Source organism: Gorilla gorilla, chromosome 2 (genome assembly GCF_029281585.2).
Source record: "Gorilla gorilla gorilla isolate KB3781 chromosome 2, NHGRI_mGorGor1-v2.1_pri, whole genome shotgun sequence".
NCBI classification, from domain to species: Eukaryota; Metazoa; Chordata; class Mammalia; order Primates; family Hominidae; genus Gorilla; species Gorilla gorilla.
Window position 1 is genome coordinate 13554074 of NC_086017.1, and position 19080 is coordinate 13573153.

General features: G+C 39.7%; 1 pseudogene; it reads left to right on the forward strand.

The window, feature by feature from the left end:
* The first annotated feature begins 7367 nt into the window (after positions 1-7367).
* LOC134758147 (tigger transposable element-derived protein 1-like) lies at positions 7368-10120 on the forward strand (annotated as a pseudogene).
* Positions 10121-19080: the final 8960 nt, after the last annotated feature.

Consider the following 19080-nt stretch of genomic DNA (forward strand, 5'->3'; position numbering starts at 1 on the left):
GATACTCAGTGGTTTTGAATCCTTTTGTGGACGGAGAGTATGTGGAATTTGTTGTGTCTTTTCAACTATGATCTGTCCTTCAAGTAGAAAAAAATGGGTTTTGCAGAGAAGGCCAAGTTGTATTTCAAGAGGGGGGAAAAAAAAGACAGTAGAGAATGACTGACAAATAAATACTTTGGTGACAAATACTCGCATGTGTCTTCTCTACAGTGTAATCCAACTCTATAAACAAAGTTGAGTCTATCCACATTTAATCGATTCACAGGTGACTTCCTACCTGGAAGAGAACTAAGCCTGGCAGCCAGCAAGAGGCTCACTGTGAAACCAAGGTCTTTTAGTTTTGTGCACAAACCATTGTGTTGTAGCTTCTTATTGGCTGTGTTTTCAATTCTTCAAATCTAGCCGGTTTGCATAAGCAAACAATATTTCCACTACACCATTTGATGAACTAATGTCTTGTGCTACCAAAATAGAGAACTTGAAGATGGAAAACCTCTATGGAGGCCTCTAAACCATCTTCCTGCCAAAGTGGCATTTTCGCATGGCATGTGTTTTCTAGTACTTTACTTAATCCCATTTTAACTATACCAAGCAAAGAGCCTTTCACTGCATAAGCACTCTCCACCATCCAAGAGCTTTCCTTCCTTATACTAAACGTACACTGAACTAAGTTCAAACCATTATTTCTTTTTACTGCTCCCCTCCAGCACCCTATTTTGTCCCCAGTAACAATTGTTATGGAGAGAGAGGAAAAAAAAGAGTGGACAGAGAATTGATTGTCAGAAGGCTTCAAAAAGAAAACAAAGAGTTGAAGAAGTAGCTTTTAATTCTGCTACAGAATTAAGAATGCACGAAGCACTTTATGAGTTAGGTGATTCCCCGCAGTAGCAGATGAATTTTCTACTCAGTGCCCCTAGTTTTTCAAATGCCTTTTATGCTTTCTTCATTCCCACATGTTATGTCTCACCCTGCTACATCCTTTGGGTGTTGATTTCCACAGCTGAGTTAACGCAAGATGAAAGAGTCACAGAAATTCTGAAAGAGGAAGATCTATTACACCCATTTAATGGGAATAACGTGTTTTTTTTTCTGCCAGAAACTCCTAGAGGGATACATTTATCTTTAGCTAATCCTTTTAATGATTTTAAAACAGATTTCCTATTATTTTATTGTATAATGAAATCCTTTACACAGTTGATCTACTAAAATGAATTCACAAGTTAGGCAAAACGATGTTTAGATTTTGACATTTCAATGATAATAAACAAATTAATCTTAAATGATAAAATCACTGATTATAGTCATATGATACAATGATTTCTAAGGTCCAGAGAGGTCACTCAAAATTCTAAGATCTTCTTTAAAAATTGCGTAACAATTTTCAATTCAAAAAGTAAGGAGATGTGATGGGACTGACTGTCAGAGAGGCCAGTCATTCCTCCTATACATAAAGGAGGATATATAATGGTCCCATGTATCATAATTTATGCCTGGAGAAATGCCCAGAATTTTTCACATTTCTCCTTTTCATTTCATACTATTTCCTAAGTATGTTTCATCAGTTTTCATAAAGTCCTGTTTTCTTTTAACGACATGTGTATGCATTTGTGGGAGCATACAAAAACTCTAAGAATAATAATAAATGAGATTTAGTAGGCATTTACTTTAATCCAACAACTAGTGTAAGCTCTGTAGGTAATAACACATTTCACCCTAACAAAATAGTTATGGGTTTTATATTAAGGCCATTTTAAAAATGAAGAAATTGAGGTAAAAAAGTTAAGTTACTTCTCTAACTTTATTCAGTTAAAACCAATGTGTCCAGAACCTATATGCCCAACCATCATATTTCATTGCATCCCTCAAAAGAGCACCCTAAGTTGATGCCATCTACTACTCCACAGTTTTTTCTCTCAACCTTGATTGAACATTAAGAAACAAAAACTTAGTAGCAATTATCTGAGTTGTTTGCCTTCAAAAGTTGCTAAAAAGAAATATTCAGAAATTTTCTGAGGCCAGAGGACCATTTCAAAATAGCTATACTTGTTGAATGTTGTTACACTCCAACTAAAATTATATATTGTCTCAAAATGGTGTGCTTGGAAATAATTGGCACCATCTTGCCCATTTCTGAGATCAGGACAAGGCAGTATTCCAAAGAGTGGTCGGCAGCCATCTTATACTAACATTCATCCTGGAGAGGATTAAAACATCAACAAGATGTAATTGCTTTATTGACACACCCCTCATTCCACGGAACCCTCACCACCACACTGAGGTATAGAGAAGCACTTCCCTGGATGAAATGGAAGACACAGAGTTTGAACCAAGGTCTGTATGACTCCAAAAATTTCTCTTTTGACTCTGCTATACTCGCAGAGAGCATGAAGAGAACTTCTAAGCTTCTGGAGCAAGGGAAGAGCTTAGATACAGTTTATCTTAATTTTGCAAGAATTAAAAACAATCTCTGATATCAACCCTTTTCCATCTCTATTCTCTCTTTTGGTTATACTTCTTCCAGACGATCCATTCCCAAAAATATGACACCCATAAATCCCTCTCTTCTCTGAATTCCTACAGAATATACATGCCACCACAATTTTCTCAGTCATTACAGGAAACTTGTATGTTTACTGAATAGTTCCATGCATGTTCCCTCCCTATAAACATTTCAAAGGGTTTCTCTTATATTCTCAATAGATTGCTAATGATTATGAGATTTTAGAACAAGCAGGAACTCGTGGACAGCATCTGGTAGAAACCAATTATTTTTACCAAGGAATAAACTAGTGTTAAGAGAGGTTAAACAGCCCATCTCAGGTCACACAGCTAGTTAAGACGCAAATTAACACCAGTATTTACAGGTTTTTACTCCTGATACAGAGCTCTTAACCCCATACCCAATTTTTCAGCTGAAGAGAAGCCTCACAGGAGATTATACAGAAATATCTGGCTGCTTCCATGTGTTCATATTCACTTGCTCAAGAAAATTATATGCAGGACTAGGGGATCTGAAAATAAAAAGACCATTAGTAATATTTAAGAATTTCAGTATATAGGAGATTTGACAAGGACTGGAGTCAGAAATGTGGGATAACAAACTTTAGCCAAGAATAGACGGCAGAAACCCCAGGACAGTATACATGATATTAAACCCATGCAAACCACAAGAACCAAAGATCAAAAAATGATATATGGATATTTAGAAACAAATTTCTTCTCCACTGGATGCCAGTGTGAATTTACTCAGAATTAGTCGCCCTAAGCTAACCTCATTTCTTTCTTTATAATTTTATTACTGGTAATAATTAAAGCTACCATTTATAGGAGAATCTATTAGTAATGCCATGTGTGTATGTAATTGCTTTATTAGTGCACCCCTCATTCCACAGAACTCTCACCACCACACTGAGGTGTAGAGAAGCACTTCCCTAGATGAAGTGGAAGACACAGAGTTTGAACTCTGGTCTGACTCCAAAAATTTCTCTTTTGGCTCTGCTATATTCACCGAGAGCCTGAAGAGAACTTCTAAGCTTTTGGAGCAAAGGAAGGGCTTAGACACAGTTTATCTTAATTTTATAAAACATATGACAATCTTCTATAATCATGTATTGTTATGGATATTAGCATTTATTTAAAAAATCATTCCTAATGAATGTTACTTAATAGATTAATACTGAATTGGAGAGAAGTCTCTAGGATAGTGACACAAAGTTCTGTTTAGGGATCACTGCTCTTAAACATTTGATCAATACATCAGATTAAAATGCAGAACACATGTCTGCAAAACAAACAAACAAACAAACAAAAAAATCCTTAGAACAGACAACTCTAAGAAAGACGGCAGTATAATGGCCAAGAAAATAAAGTTTCAAAAACATCTCCACAGGCAGCTATACTGGGCCAAAACTAATCAGAAGAAATTTAACAATCATGAACGTAAGCGCCTACCTTTAAGCTTCAAAAAAAATCAGCTAAACAAATGGAAGATGAGAGAAACTCAACTTGAGAGGCATTTCTCTTTTTTTTTTTTTTTTTTTTTTAGATAGTAACTTTTATTTCATCATTGTCCAAGCTCACCTTCCAGACAGAGAGTATGTGGGATGCCAAACCAGCAGATGAGGCCGGATGGGGATGTGGATACAGCTAGCTGATGAGCTGCTGATCTACCCTGAAAGGAAAATTTGGGTTCAAGTCATGCAGAGCCCTACTGGGGTATCACACAAAAGGGGCTGGGTAGACCAGAGAGAAATAGATACAAGGCAGTGGCACATCATAGGAACAAGAGTCCTTGAGGCAGTGCTGGTAAATTTGGAGCCATGAGAAGGAGGCAGAAGTCCTGAGTTACTAGACTGGCCATGAGGTTTTTCCAGGCCACGAGCAGCCGTAAGCAATAGTAAACAGATGAGTGTGGCCCTGTTCCAATAAAACCTCATTTATGGACACTGAAATTTGAATGTCATGTAATTCTCATGTGTCGCAAAATATCACTCTTCTTTCAATTTTTTCCCAATCATTTAAAAATGTAAAAAGCATTCTTAGCCTGCAAATGGTACAGATACAGGCAGAAAGCCTCTGTTCGCCAATTCCAGTGGTAGACAATAGTTGAATGAATGAATGAACGAGTGTCCTTTATTCAATGTTTTAGAGAACAGAGATAACACCAAAAGCAATGGAAGATGAACTTCCCAAGAAGAGAAAATAATTATATGATCATTCGGCTATTTTAGAATAATTCTGGGGAATATGTTAAAGTATAAAAGAAAAAAAACACTAAAAATAGTCATAACTGTGCAGTAGTAACCTGAGCCAAAAACTGATTCAAGGAAATGTGGAATTGCTTCCAACAAAAAGAGAGGAAGCTCATCATTCCATAGCTTAAGACATTCCTTGAAGCTGAGGCCAGGAGAGATACATTAGCATTGAATGTGTGCAAAAAACAGAACATAGCAGCATTTCCATGACAGGACTGGGTTTCCAATTAGCAGTATTTCAGACTGAAACACAAAACTTTTTTCCCCCCAGAAGAAAGGCTTTTTAGAAATACATACAAATTCGCCACTGCATTCCAGCCTGGGCGACAGAGCGAGACTCCGTCTCAAAAAAAAAAAAAATAATAAATAAATAAAATAAAATTATTTTCTAGGACACTTTGGATTACTATAAGGTTAATTTTTAGTATTTACTCCAACTTATTTGACTCTTTCAATTTCATTCTGCTTGCACTGAGAAATTGAATCAAACATAGCAGCACAAATGGTAGCAGCCCCCTTGTTGCAGGAGAAATACGAGAACAAAGCTAATGGGTTTCCTTATTAGATGTGTGCTTTCCTTGGAAAACTATGCTCCTGAGTTTAGTACCAGGAAATAAATAACTCAGAGTTGAAGATTTTCCCATGAATCATGTACTGCAATTAAACACCTGAATGCTCTATCCATCAAATATTGCCTGTGTGTCAAATACTATGTTCATGAATATGGTGTGTAGTCCACTAATTTCTAAATGGACAATGTTAATATCAATTCTAGAGCAAGAGTGATAGGCTGGTTGTGTATTACACAGCAGAGCTTGCCATCATCCTCTTTACATGAAAAAATAATGAATCTCATGTCATTTGCAGGTTCTTAAAAGCAGAGCATCATGTGGTCACGTGACAATATGAAGCCACAACTCATAAATAGTAAATGCAAGCAGAATTTTCTTATCTTATAACTGAAAGCTCTTTGGTCCTCCTGGGACCCAAACTTCTTTACAAAAAGTTTGGAAGTTCAGGGGAAAAAAAAACCTCTGAATAGGGTGGGTTTTTTTCTCTCTCTTTCCCCTGGAAGTCAGCCAGTCATTCTATAGCTATAATCATGTCTAGGATAGAAAAATCCATCACCTGTGGAAACCTCAAGGTGCTCATTTTCATGAGTAATACAAATATTTCTTTTTTTCTAGAGTAACTCTAAGAAAGCTACTTTTGTAGAGTAGCTAAACATGCTCATTAAGTTTAGCATAGTACTTGTGTTCATTTCCTAGGGCTGCCATAACAAAATACCACAAACTAGGTGGCTTGAAGCAATTTAAAATGTATCCTCTCACAGTCCTTGAGGCAAGAACTCCAAAACTGAGGTGTTAGCAGGGCCATGCTCCCCGTGAGATTCTGGGTAAAATCCTTCCTTGCCTCTCCCGAGCATCTGCTGGTGACAGCAGTCCCCGGGGTTCCTTGGCTTGCAGCCAGGTCATGTCAATCTGCCTGTGTTGTCACATGGCGTTCTTCTCCCTGCATCTCTCTCTCCTCTTCTTATAAGGCACCAGTCACATCAAATTAGGAGCCACCTTACCCCAGAATGACCTCATCTTAACTAACGACATCTGCAACAATGCTATTTCCCAAAAGGTCGCATTCTGAGGTTTTGGGAGTTAGGATTTCAACACACGTTTTAGGGGCACACAATTCAACCATACTAGCTCTTCAGGAAATTTGACTCAAAAGATTTCAGGCCCGAAAGAGTTTTCATGTCTCCTGGCTAACACGGCGAAACCCCATCTCTACTAAAAATACAAAAAATTAGCTGGGCGTGGTGGCAGGCGCTGTAGTCCCAGCTACTCGGGAGGCTGAGGCAGGAGAATGGCATTAACCTGGGAAGTGGAGCTTGCAGTGAGCCGAGATCGTGCCACTGCACTCCAGCCTGAGCAACAGAGCGAGACTCTGTCTCAAAGAAAAAAAAGAGTTTTCATGTCAATGAAAAGCACAGGCACACCCTGTTTTATTGTGCTTCTCCTTATTGTAGTTTTCAGATACTGCAAATTTTGTTTTTAACAAATTGAACATCTGTGGCAACCCTGCATAGAACAAGCCTATAGGTGCCATTTTTCTTTAGTTTATTTCATACATATTTTTTATTTCAATAGCTTTAGGGGTACAAGTGGCCTTTGGTTACACGGATGAATGGTGTAATGGTGAAGTCTAAGATTTTAGTGCACCCATCACCCGAGTAGTGTACGTTGTACCCAATATTTAGTTATTTATCCTTCACCCCTCCCCACTTCTTCTTCCCCAATATAGGTGTCCTTTAGCCAACAGCACATGCTCACTTCATGTCTCTGTGTCACATTTTGGTAATTTTCACAATATTGCAAAGTCTTTCATTATTATTTAACCTATTACAGTGATCTGCGATCAGTGATCTTTGATACAACTTTTGTAATGGTTTTGGGACATCATTAACCACGCCCATATAAGATGGTGAACTTAATCAATAAATGTGTGTATTCTGACTGTTCCACCAACCACCCATTCACCTGTCTCTCTTCCTCTCCTTGGGCCTCCATATTTTCTGCAATACAACAATATTGAAATTAGGCTGACTAGAAACCTATGATGCCCTCTAAGTGTTCAAGTGAAAGGAAGAGTCACACATCTCCAACTTTAAATCAAAACTAGAAATGATTAAGCTTAGTGAGGAAGATATGTCAAAAGCTGAAATGGGCCAAAAGTTAAGCTTCTTGTGCCAAAAGCCAAGTTATAAATGCAAGGGAAAAATTCTTGAAGGAAATTTAAAATGCTTTTTCAGTGAACACACAAATGATAAGACACCAAAACAGGCTTATTGCTAATCTCAAGAGTTTTACTGGTCTGGATAGAAGACCACATTGGCGGCCAGGTACTGTGGCTCATGCCTATAATCCCAGCAATTTGGGGGGCTGAGGCAGGTGGATCACCTGAGGTCAGAAGTTCGAGACCAGCCTGGCTAACATGGTGAAACCCTGTCTTTACTAAAAATATAAAAAATTAGCCAGTCATGGTGGCAGGTGCCTGTAATTCCAGCTACTAGGGAGGCTGAGGCAGGAGAATCACTTGAACCCGGGAGGCGGAGGTTGCGGTGAGCCAAGATTGCACCATTGCACTCCAGCTTGGGTAACAAGAGCAAAAAAGAGAAAGAGAGAGAGAGACAGAAAGAAAAAAGAAAGAAAGAAAAAGAAAGAAAGAAGAAAGAAAGGAAGGAAGAAAGGAAGGAAGGAAGGAAGGAAGAAAGAAAGAAAGGAAAGAAAGAAAGAAAGAAGGAAAAGAAAGAAAGAAAGAAAGAGAAAGGAAAGGAAAGAGAAAAGAAAACAAAAGAAAAGAGAAAAGAAAACAAAAGAAAACCATGCTGGCCACAACATTCCGTTAAGCCAAACCCTAAGTTAGAGCAAGGCTCTAACTCTTCAATTTTATGAAGGCTGAGAGAGGTGAGAAAACTGCAGAAGAAATGGTTAGAGCTAGCAGAGGTTGGTTCGTAAGGTTTAAGCAATGAAGCCATCTCCATAACATAAAAGTGCAAGGTGAAGCAGCAGGTGCTGATGGAGAAGCTGCAGCAAGTTATCCAGAAGATCTAGCTAAGACTGAAGAAGGTGGCTACACTAAACAATAGATTTTCAGTGTAGATCAAAGAGCCTTATGCTGGAAGAAGATGCCATCTAAGACTTTCATAGTTAGAGAGAAGTCAATGTCTGGCTTCAAAGCTACAAAAGACAGGCTGACTCACTTATTAGAGGCTAAAATGCAGCTGGTGACTTTAAGTGGAAGCCAATGTTCATTGACCATTCTGAAAATACTAGAGCCCTTAAGAATTATGCTAAACCTAATCTGCTTGTGCTCTCAAAATGGAACAACAGTGCCTGGATGACAGCACATCTCTTTAAAGCATAGTTTACTAAATATTTTAAGCCCATTGTTGAGACCTACTGCTCAGAAAAAAAGATTCCTTTCAAAATACTACTGCTCATGGATAACGCAAGTGGTCACCGAGAGCTGTGACAGACATGTACAAGATGAATGTTGTTTTCATGCCTGCCAACACAGCATTCGTTCTGCAGCTCATGGATCAAGGAGTAATTTCATCTTTCAAGTCCTAATATTTAAGAAATATGTTTCATAAGGCTGTAGATTGTGATTCCTCTGATGGATTGGGGCAAAGTAAATTGAATACTGTCTGGAAAGGATTTGCCATTTTACATGCCATTAAGGACATTTGTGATTCATGAGAGGAGGTCAAAATAAAAGACTAACAGGGGTTTGGAAGTTTATTCCAACCCTCATGGATGACTTTGAGGAGTTCAAGACGTCGATAGAGGAAGTAACTGCTGATGTGGTAGAGATAGCAAGAGAACTACAATTAGAAGTGGAGCCTGAAGATGTGACTGAATTACTACAACCTCATAAAACTGAAACAGGTGACATGTTGCTTCTTATGGAGGAGCCAAGAAAGTATTTTCTTGAGATGGAATCTACTCCTGGTGATCCTAATGAAGGTGCTGTGCACATTGCTGAAATGACAACAAAGAATTCAGAATACTGCATAAACTTCGTTGATAAAGCAATGGTGTTGTGCCAAACCCCTATTAACCTCAATAGGGAAGTCACCTGTTCAAGAAGCTGAAGATGACAGCCAGAGCCAGCAAATGAGATGTTGGGTTTATTAGGGGATTACTTACAAGGGAGGTTCAGTAGCAGAGGGCTGGACAGGGGAACCGCCTTACGTACAGAAATGGTACAGTGGTGGTGGGCTGGACAGGAAGGCCACAACAGTTTGCAAACAGCATGCAGTTTACACTGCATTTTCACTTAATACCCTCCCCTTAATGACCTCCACCTGGCAACCTCTATTTAACGGAAAACTCAGGGTCTCAATCCCCTGTGTGGCCCATGTTCCATGGGATGGGACAAGGACTCAGATGTTCCTCACAGGCAAGGAATGAATCTCCAGGTTGGCCACTCCCAGATTCCGTAGCTCAGAACACATTCAAGTGCATCTACCATACAGGGTCATTCTCGGGGTGTGCTTCAGTTAATGCTATCAGGTGCATTTACCATACAAACAGCAGAGTTGAAGAGGATTGACTCCAGTTTTGAAAGAAATTCTACTATGAGTTAAATGCTATCAAACAGCATCACGTGATACAGAGGAATATTTCATGAAAGGAAGAGTTCATCAATGCAGCAAACTTCATTGTTGTCTTATTTTAAGAAACTGCCTCAGCCATCATAAACCTTCAGCAACCATCAGCTTGACCACTTAGTGGCCATCAACATTGAGGCCAGACCCTCCACCAGCAAAAAGATGAAGACTCGAAGAGGGCTCAGATGATCGTTAGCATATTTTAGCAATAAAGTATTTTTAAATTAAGGTACGTACATTTTAGACATAATGTTATTGCACACTTAATAGACTACAGTGTAGCATAAACACAATTTTTATATGCACTGGGAAACCAAAAAACGTGTGTGACTTGCTTTATTGTAACATTCTCTTTATTGTAGTCATCTGAAACCAGACCCTCAATATCTCTGAGGTGTATGACTATACTAAACAGAGGCCGAGAATAAATTAACAAATATTTGTGGTGAACTCCTTCCATGCAATAGAAAGCATAGGTACCTCTTCCTGGACATCTTTTCCATCCCAGCCACTGTACAACATGTCCTTCATACAACACTGCTAATCCTTTTACCGTTCTGCAAGGAAGATGTATTATATCATCTCCATCTTATAGATGAGAAAAATGAGGATCCAAGAGGTGCAATGATTTGCCCAATGCCACACAGAGAGCAAGAGAAGCAAGCAAGCAAGGTTCAAATCTAGGTTTGTCTGGTAGGCAAAGCAGTGAGTAAATGTATAGGACCATGTAATTAAATCACAATAAAATAAATTATTCTTATTAATTGACAGTAGAGTGGTATCATTTAGAAATGTTGTAAATGTTCAGAGAAATAAGTAAGTGTGTGGGCTGGATGTCTTTATGATATTTTATTTTGAACCCTTTTATAGATAAGGATGACATGAAGAACCACCAATTATTGAGCTCTTACCGTTTGCTTGGTTTTGCAGTAGATACTTGAGATAGAAGATTGAATGAGATATAATCTCTGCCTTCAAGATCCTTATAGCCTATGAAAGGGGAAAGACAAGTAAATGGACGGTTAAAATTTGGTATAATAAGATTATAGGTAACATTTGTGGGACATTTATTCTCTTCCCGGCTCTATTCTAAGTGTTTAACATGCATCTGTGCCTTGGTCCTCACATCAGACCTAAGAGGAGGTGCTATTTTAATCTTCATTTTACAGACGAAAAAAAAATGTGCAGAGCAAGTTTATCTTGCCCAGAGCCACATTGCCAGGAAGTGGCAGAGTAACTCCACACTCTTAGCTGTTAAATGTATTATCATCCCAATAATATATGGAAGAACCCCAGTTAGCACAGACGTTGCAGCAGCACAAAGGTAAGGCACATCACCAAGACCATAGAGTAGCCAGGAGTGCCTCACAAGGGGAGGAATACCTGAGCAGAAACCTAGAAAAGAGTGTGTTCACAGCAAATTCAATGACTTAAGGGAAAATGAGGATAATAATCTTATTTGTCTCTTGAGATTGCTATATATATTAAGTGGGATAAATCAGGTAAAACCCTTAGCTCAATGACTGACAATTAGTAAGCACTCAGTACATATGAGCTTGCGTCCCCATCATCAACACCATCCCTAGGCTGACTAAGAGCCCTGCTGGTGGAGGGAGTGGTGAGAGATTCAAGTATGTGACGAGAGGGGAGGTAAGATTTACAGGTCGACTGAATTGAGTAGAAGGCATAGGATCAAGTGGGATGGAAGCAGGTGAATTTAATCTGGATTTCTCAAAGCAGAGTGGTTAAAAAAAACACTTGGGAAGATTTTTTTAATTGCAGTTTTTGGGGTTCCATAGCAAACAAATAAATGAAAAAACTCTGAGAAGTGCAATACAAGAATATGCATGTTGAAAACAGCCCAGGTATGAGATTTGGGAACTGCTGAAGTGTATGACCTTTAAGGTTCTTTCTAAGCATGACATTCTGTGATTCCAACCTGACCTGACATTTGATCGGTATCCAGAGGTTGGGAAAGAAGGATATAAGTGGAAAAGAGAGAGGCAAGCCCAACAGAGCGCATCAAAGGCAGGGTCAATGACATTCTGACATAGTCACTGTGGCATGGGATCATTTTGATGCTGCCTAAAACAGAAGGCATCACATGTTATCTAAAAATTACACACCAAAAAATCTGTCATATTCACCCCAATGCTAAGCTTCAACCCATGCCTGCTACTCAACTCAGTCCACCTATGTATCTTATCTCCCCTCCCACCACATACATGAATCTTTCACCACTCTCGACTCTCATGCTCTCCCTGAACTTCATGTGGCTCCTGAGTCATGCCCGTGGCAACGGTGCAAGGGAGACTTAGGGATGGAGTGTGTCCCGGTTTCTCTGTTATACACAATCCTTAGGAATTACATATAGTATTTTTATGTCTGACAGAGCAAAAATAAAATGTCAGTATTCCCAGCCTTACCTTCCTTTGTCCTCTTGTGCAAATTCTGTCTTTGATAGCTTGTTGCTTCCTGGGGTTGAGGAGGTGGAGAATCCAGGCAAGGCTTGAGAGAGGCAATATTTAAAAATAAATAAATAAAAAGGCCTTAATTTTAAGGTCAGCTCCTGGTCTGAGAGATACTGGGTTTGAGAGAACTAAAGAAATATTATTTTAATACATGTGGATAGGATTTTCAGATTTTTATCTGCCTTGACATTATTCAAGAGATTCCAATAAAGATTTGAATTGTGTAAATTACTTTTGATTGATAGCTTATATTTTTTTTGAAGGCAACACTGAACAAGTACTAGAATATGTCGAGCACCGGCTTTTATTTCAGCTACATGCATTTTGACATAGCCAGTTTGATGAGATCAGATCTAAATGACTTGCCTAAAAGTCCCACGAGCCCAGGCTCATGGAATGGGTTCTTTTTTCAAATCGCAAGCTAGATCTTCATAACCTACACAGCTCCAACTGGCGTATTTCCACAAGGAAGAGGGTAATTTCTACTTAGTTATAGCAGTTAATTTGCCTAAAGACACAGGTGTCAACTGTGTTTCCATTTAATTTCAAATTTAATGGAAACCTGGGTCTTGTGCCATCTCAAGTGTTCATCACCTCCCCAGTTTAAAGGCATTTGCTAAAAATGTCTGGCCTCAGTTTAACTATGTTCTCAGTAGAAGTTAATATAAATATATTAAAGTGACTGCTCTGAGGTGTAAACAGGTGTCATGGATATTTCATAGCTGGCAATGAAGTTACTATGAGAATAAGCCAGAACTGGGTTCAAATCCTGGCTCTATAAGTTGTTAACTGCGAGATTGTAAGCACTTCTTATTTGCCCTAAGCTTCAGCTCTTGCAAAGTGAAGCCAGATAACAATATCTACCTCATGAGATTGTTGGGATGAAGAATGATTTGATTTTTATAAAGTCCTTAGTGCACAGAAACCATGCAAACAAAGTCTGAAAAACACGCTTTGCATAAACATACAGAAAGAACGTACAAAAACTTCAACTCCCCATTGGAAGAAAATTATAAATGTTGAAAACGTGATAGATGTGTCAAAAGTACATCAATCACCGTAAATTTGTGAAACATAAATTTTTATGTGACATATAATTTATTCTTCTGTTTATTATGTAAAAAATGTTAAAAATAACAAATTTTTCATGAAGAAAATAAAAAGATCAAAAATTCAGCAGCTAATGGTGCTTCACCTGTTCCTCTTGTGGCCAAGTGTAAAATGCGTTCTTCAATCTCCCAGCCCCTCTCAAAGCATATTAATCATGTTTTGTCTATGCCAATGTGGGACAGGCTAATCCAGGTGAATCTGGACAAAATATGTTAATTTCAGTTTCTATGTAGGTCACAGGTTCTGCTTGAATTCTAGCTTCCCCAGCCTAGGAAAGGAAAATCTGAACAAATTTACCAGTCACATCTTCAGTTCTTTACAACTAGTGAGTAATCATCTCACATTGTTAATGTCAACCATTATGCCGTTCATTTTACTTAAAAAAAAATGCAACTGTTCCCAACACAAATGATATGGGTTGGCTGTGTCCCCATACAAAATCTCATCTTGAATTGTAATACCCATAATCCCCACGTTTCAAGGGCAGGACCATGTCGAGGTCATTGGATCATGGGGGTGGTTTCCCCTATGCTGTTCTCATGATAGTGAGTGTGTCTCACAAGATCTGATGGTTTTATAACCACCTGACATTTCCCCTGCTTTCACTCACTTCGTCCTGCTGCCCTGTGAAGATGCCTGCTTCTCCTTTGCCTTTGTCATGATTGTAAGCTTCCTGAGGCCTCCCCAGTCATAGAGAACTGTGAGTCAATTAAACTTCTTCCCTTTGTAAATTACTCAGTCTCAGGTATTTCCTCATAGCAGTGTGAGAACGGACTAATACAGTAACAAAGAAATGATAAATGTTTGAGATGATGGATATGCTAATTATCCTATTCTGATCACTTTAAGTACCAAAACATTACTATGTACCCCATGAATATGTACAATTATTAGGTTGGTGCAAAGGTAGTTAAGGTTTTTGTTTACTTTTTTTTTTTTTTTTGATATGGGGTCTTGCTCTGTCGCCCAGGCTGGAGTGCAGTGGTGCAGCTCACTACAAGCTCCACCTCCCAGGTTCACGCCATTCTCCTGCCTCAGCCTCCCGAGTAGCTGGGACTACAGGTGCCCACCACCACACCCGGCTAATTTTTTGTATTTTTAGTAGAGATGGGGTTTCACCGTGTTAGCCAGGATGGTCTCGGTCTCCTGACCTTGTGATCTGCCTGCCTCTGCCTCCCAAAGTGCTGGGATTACAAGCGTGCTGAGCCACCGTGCCCAGCCTTGTCTACCTTTAATGGCAAAAACCGCAATTACTTTTGCACCAACCTAATATTATTTGTCAATTAAAAAACAAAATAAACAATTTTAAAAATGCAACTGAAATATATATCCTCTACCTTTTTCTATTCCACCCTACAGAATAGAGTAGTAACCATGACCAGATATGTTATTTCATAGACAATGTACATAGTTAATAACCAGTGAGAAAATGGCCTATTGCTTATCTTCTTAATGAGGCTAGTCCACCTACATGGTTTAGTTGAGACATTTCTATCTTTTAGCATGATATAGGCAGCAGGTGAAGATATGAAATTTGTGGTCCAAAGGAATAGAAATTCCAGCTGGGTAATTCCAGGAGTTACTCAAGAGCCACAACCCAGTGATAGAGCACGTGCATCTCTTTGGCCAGGACACAGAGCAGGCAAGCTCTTTTGTGGTGGAGATGATGCTCTGGACATAAGTTCAAAGCATCAGCAGAGAATCTGGCCTGAGTCCACTATGAATCCACCCTGGGGAACCTTCAGATAAATTGCTTTAGTCACTCTCAAGTCAGCAAGTAGAATCCAGGGGTTTTTATTCCCCTCACTTTTTTCCAGTGGAAGTGCAAAATACTCCTATGTCATGTGCAGCAGTATACGCTAAAACTTTCCACTGTGAGTGGAGAACCAACTCCTCTCACTCCCCACCAAAATTATATTAATTGCATGGGTGTCACTCATTTGTCTTTATCTGTCTGTTACGTTGACTAAACAGAGTCATTATTATTAATAAGTCCAGGCAATCTCTACTGTATTAGTCAGGGTTCTCTAAAGGGACAGAAGTAATAGGGTATATGCACATATGAAGGGGAGTTTATTAGCAGAATTGACTCACATAATCACGAGGTAAAGTCTCACGATAGGCCGTCTTCAAGTTGAAGAGCAAGGAAGCCAGTGGTGGATCAGTCTGAGTCCCAAAACCTCAAAAGTAGGAAAGCTGACAATGCAGCCTTCAGTCTGTGGCCAAAGGCCCGAGTGCTCCTGGCAAAACACTGGTGTAAGTTCAAGAGTCCAAAGGCTGAGGAACTTGCAGTCTGATGTTCCAGGGCAGGAAGCATCCAGCATGGGAGAAAGATGAAGGCAAGAGAGACAAGAAGGCAAGAAAGATGAAGGCAAGAGATGAAGGCAAAGAGTCAGCAAGTCTGCTCTTCCATCTTCTCCTGCCTGCTTTATTCTAGCTGTGCGGGCAGCTGATTATGTGGTGCCCACCCAGAATGAGGGTGGGTCAGCGTCTCCAAGTCCACTGACTCAAACGTTAATCTTCTTTGGCAACACCCTCACAGACACACCCAGGAACAATACTTCGCATCCTTCAATTCAATCAAGTTGACATTCAATATTAACTATGGCTTACACCAGTTGGTTATTTACATGAAATCTCAACTTGAAGGACTCCTCTAACTACTGACAAACATGCCTCGATCGGGTGAACACTACTTATTAGAAGAATTTACAAATGAGAAGCCCGTGAGCAGGATGTAGCCCAAAGACATTTGAGTTATTCTACAGAGCTTTTAAAAATTTGACTTAGCTGCTATCTTGACATTTTTAAATGGACTATTTCACCCAAATTTTGGATTCCCAGTTTTTCTTGGCAAAGCCAGACCCACAGTCTCAGAAGATGGCAATCAAATAGGACTGAATAGCAGCTGCCCACTTCAGACAGGGCACATCCTCTCCAATTTGGCACAGTCCCTACCGTGCCACTTTACTCACTTATCTGCCAGCCCCCTGCAGACATCTGGGTTTGTGACTGCTGGAGTAAAGAATCTAGCAGTTCCGTGAGCCAAACTAGAAAAGCAGCAGTCCCCTCAAAGAACTCTCATTTAATACAATTTACATCTGCCTTGCTGTGCTGCTATTATTTCTGTATCTCTCACAGCACAGTGACTTTCATAGAATAGGCGCCATATATTTTAGTTGAATAAATGAATAAATTAAAGACCGCCGCTCACGTCCAGCAAAACCTCTCCTCCCTTGTTTTCAGCACTTCTTTTAATGAAGCCCAAGGTCATATTAGCTCTTTTGGCAATATTCAGCTGAAGCCCACCTCCCTTCTGCCACCCTAAAAATAAAACGCTGAAAATCACCTCTTTCAATCTATGGGCACACACCCAGGAACATCTTTCAAGCAGCAGAAGGGAATGTTTCCAGTTAAGTGATTTTAGCAGATTTCTCCAGCCTGGTTTAGGGGATGATCCCAACGACCCAGTGCTGAACCATCTCAGAATCTGCAATGCCTTTCGCCATTAGAGCATCTGGCTCTGCTGATTCAATCATCCGGAGGAGAGACATAATGTGAAGACCAGCACAGCCATCATACAACAACATATGCCAAGGATGCTGAATGAACATTTGGCATAAACTCAATCACAGAAACTGCTTGGTGTGGAAGAGATGGAGGGAGGGAGGAAAAGGAGAGAAAGGAAAGTAATATGGGAAGAGTCAAGCTCACTGCTAATGGGTGACATTTTCTCCCCTAGGAACTTTTAAAGAAAGCCCTTAAGAGTTTCCCAAATGAGCAGACCGACTAACCCATTATGTTAACAGAAAATTAGAAATTACAAAGACGTTTATCTCCATTTGGCTAATGTGGGGTTGCATGCGCTGCTTGTTGCTGCTTATAAACTCCAGGCCCCACAGTTAGCGTTGACATTTCAACCATGTTTTCCCAGGCTCATGGGCACAGAAGGATTTCTGCCTACTTAGCATGGCAAGGTATACATCTGTCCTGTCTCTACCACCTTTCGCTGCCCTTGCATTTGCACATGGCAAGGAAATCACATGGATAAAGGGATTAAAATGCAATAATTTAGGTAAGATAAAGGCTTCAAGAGGATATGTTCTGAGCTGGCTCCTCTTATATATATATATAACATTAACATTCACGGTGGTAGGCTTGCAGTATAAAACGCAGATCAAAAAGTAAATATTTGCTGCATATTTTATTCTAAAGGCATTACGAACCAATCTCAGCAATTTGTATTCCCAAAATTTGACTACACTAATTTCTAGACGCTTTTAGGAGATAGCCAAGACATCAAAAGGTAACGCTTACACTTGGGGAGTTTACAACAATTTTGTTAGTAACTTGGAACACACCCAATGGAAACATTTAAATAGCATTACCAGGGCAATACATGAAGCATAAACGAAGAAAGGCTAATTCAGACAAGCGTGTGTATGAAACTTCTTATCTCTAAGCCAATGTGACATGTTTTCTTATTCAAAGGAAAATTAAAACGTAAATGCACTTCCTCTCTGTGCTAGGCACTTGTGCACATATTATCTTATGTAACCCGTTCAAACTCCCAGGAGGTGGGTATTTCTGCTTGTATAGATGAGAGAGCTGAATTTCAGAGAGGTAATCAATTTGCCAAGAGTCATCACAGTAGCAAGAGCTAGAGCCAGGGTCTGAGCTGCTCTCTTATGTCTCACTCCAGACTTCTCTGTACTACATCACCACCACATCCCAGTTCAAAGCTTTTCATTTTGAATGCAGGGAATTAAATTCCTCAAAGGTAGAGAGGCTGTCCAAGAGGGGACGTAAAACACGTTAACATGACCAATCTATCCCAATTTAGCAGAACCTCCCTGGCTTTAGCATGAAAATGCCACATCCTGGGAAAGCACTCAATCCTGGTTTTAAAAAGAACTGTTTTATGACTGAGACAATCCCTCAGTCCCAGGCAAACTGGGATGGTTACTCATGCTATCTGTGGTTTCCCAACATATATGGGGCAGAGTCAACCCTAATGTCTCTTCTTTAACATAATTCCTCATGTCCCCACCTTAGCCCCCATATGATCCTCTCAGGCCTTGCTAAAGCTCAGAGCCAAAAAACAGTTCTTAGAACACAGTAGAAACTCAACAAATATTTGCTGAATTAGTGTCCATGTTTGTCTAGTCTCCCAGTTCATAGGCCACCATGTTTTACATGTAGCTGATGTTTGTTGATGTCTACTGAGTCAAATATAGATGAAATCAGTTTATAATTGATATGGTTTTGCTGTGTCCCCACTCAAATCTCAATTTGAATTGTAACTCCCACAATTCCCACATGTTGTGAGAGGAACCCAGTGCGAGGTGACTGAATTCTGGGGGCGGGTCTTTCCTGTGCTGTTCTCGTGATAGTGAATGAGTCTCACAGGATCTGTTGGTTTTAAAAACGAGAGTTTCCCTGCACAAGCTCTCTTTTCGCCTGCCACCATCCATGTCAGATGTGACTTGCTCCTCTTTGCCTTCCATGATGATTGTGAGGCCTCCCCAGCCACATGGAACTGTGAGTCCAATTGAACCTCTTTCTTTTGTAAATC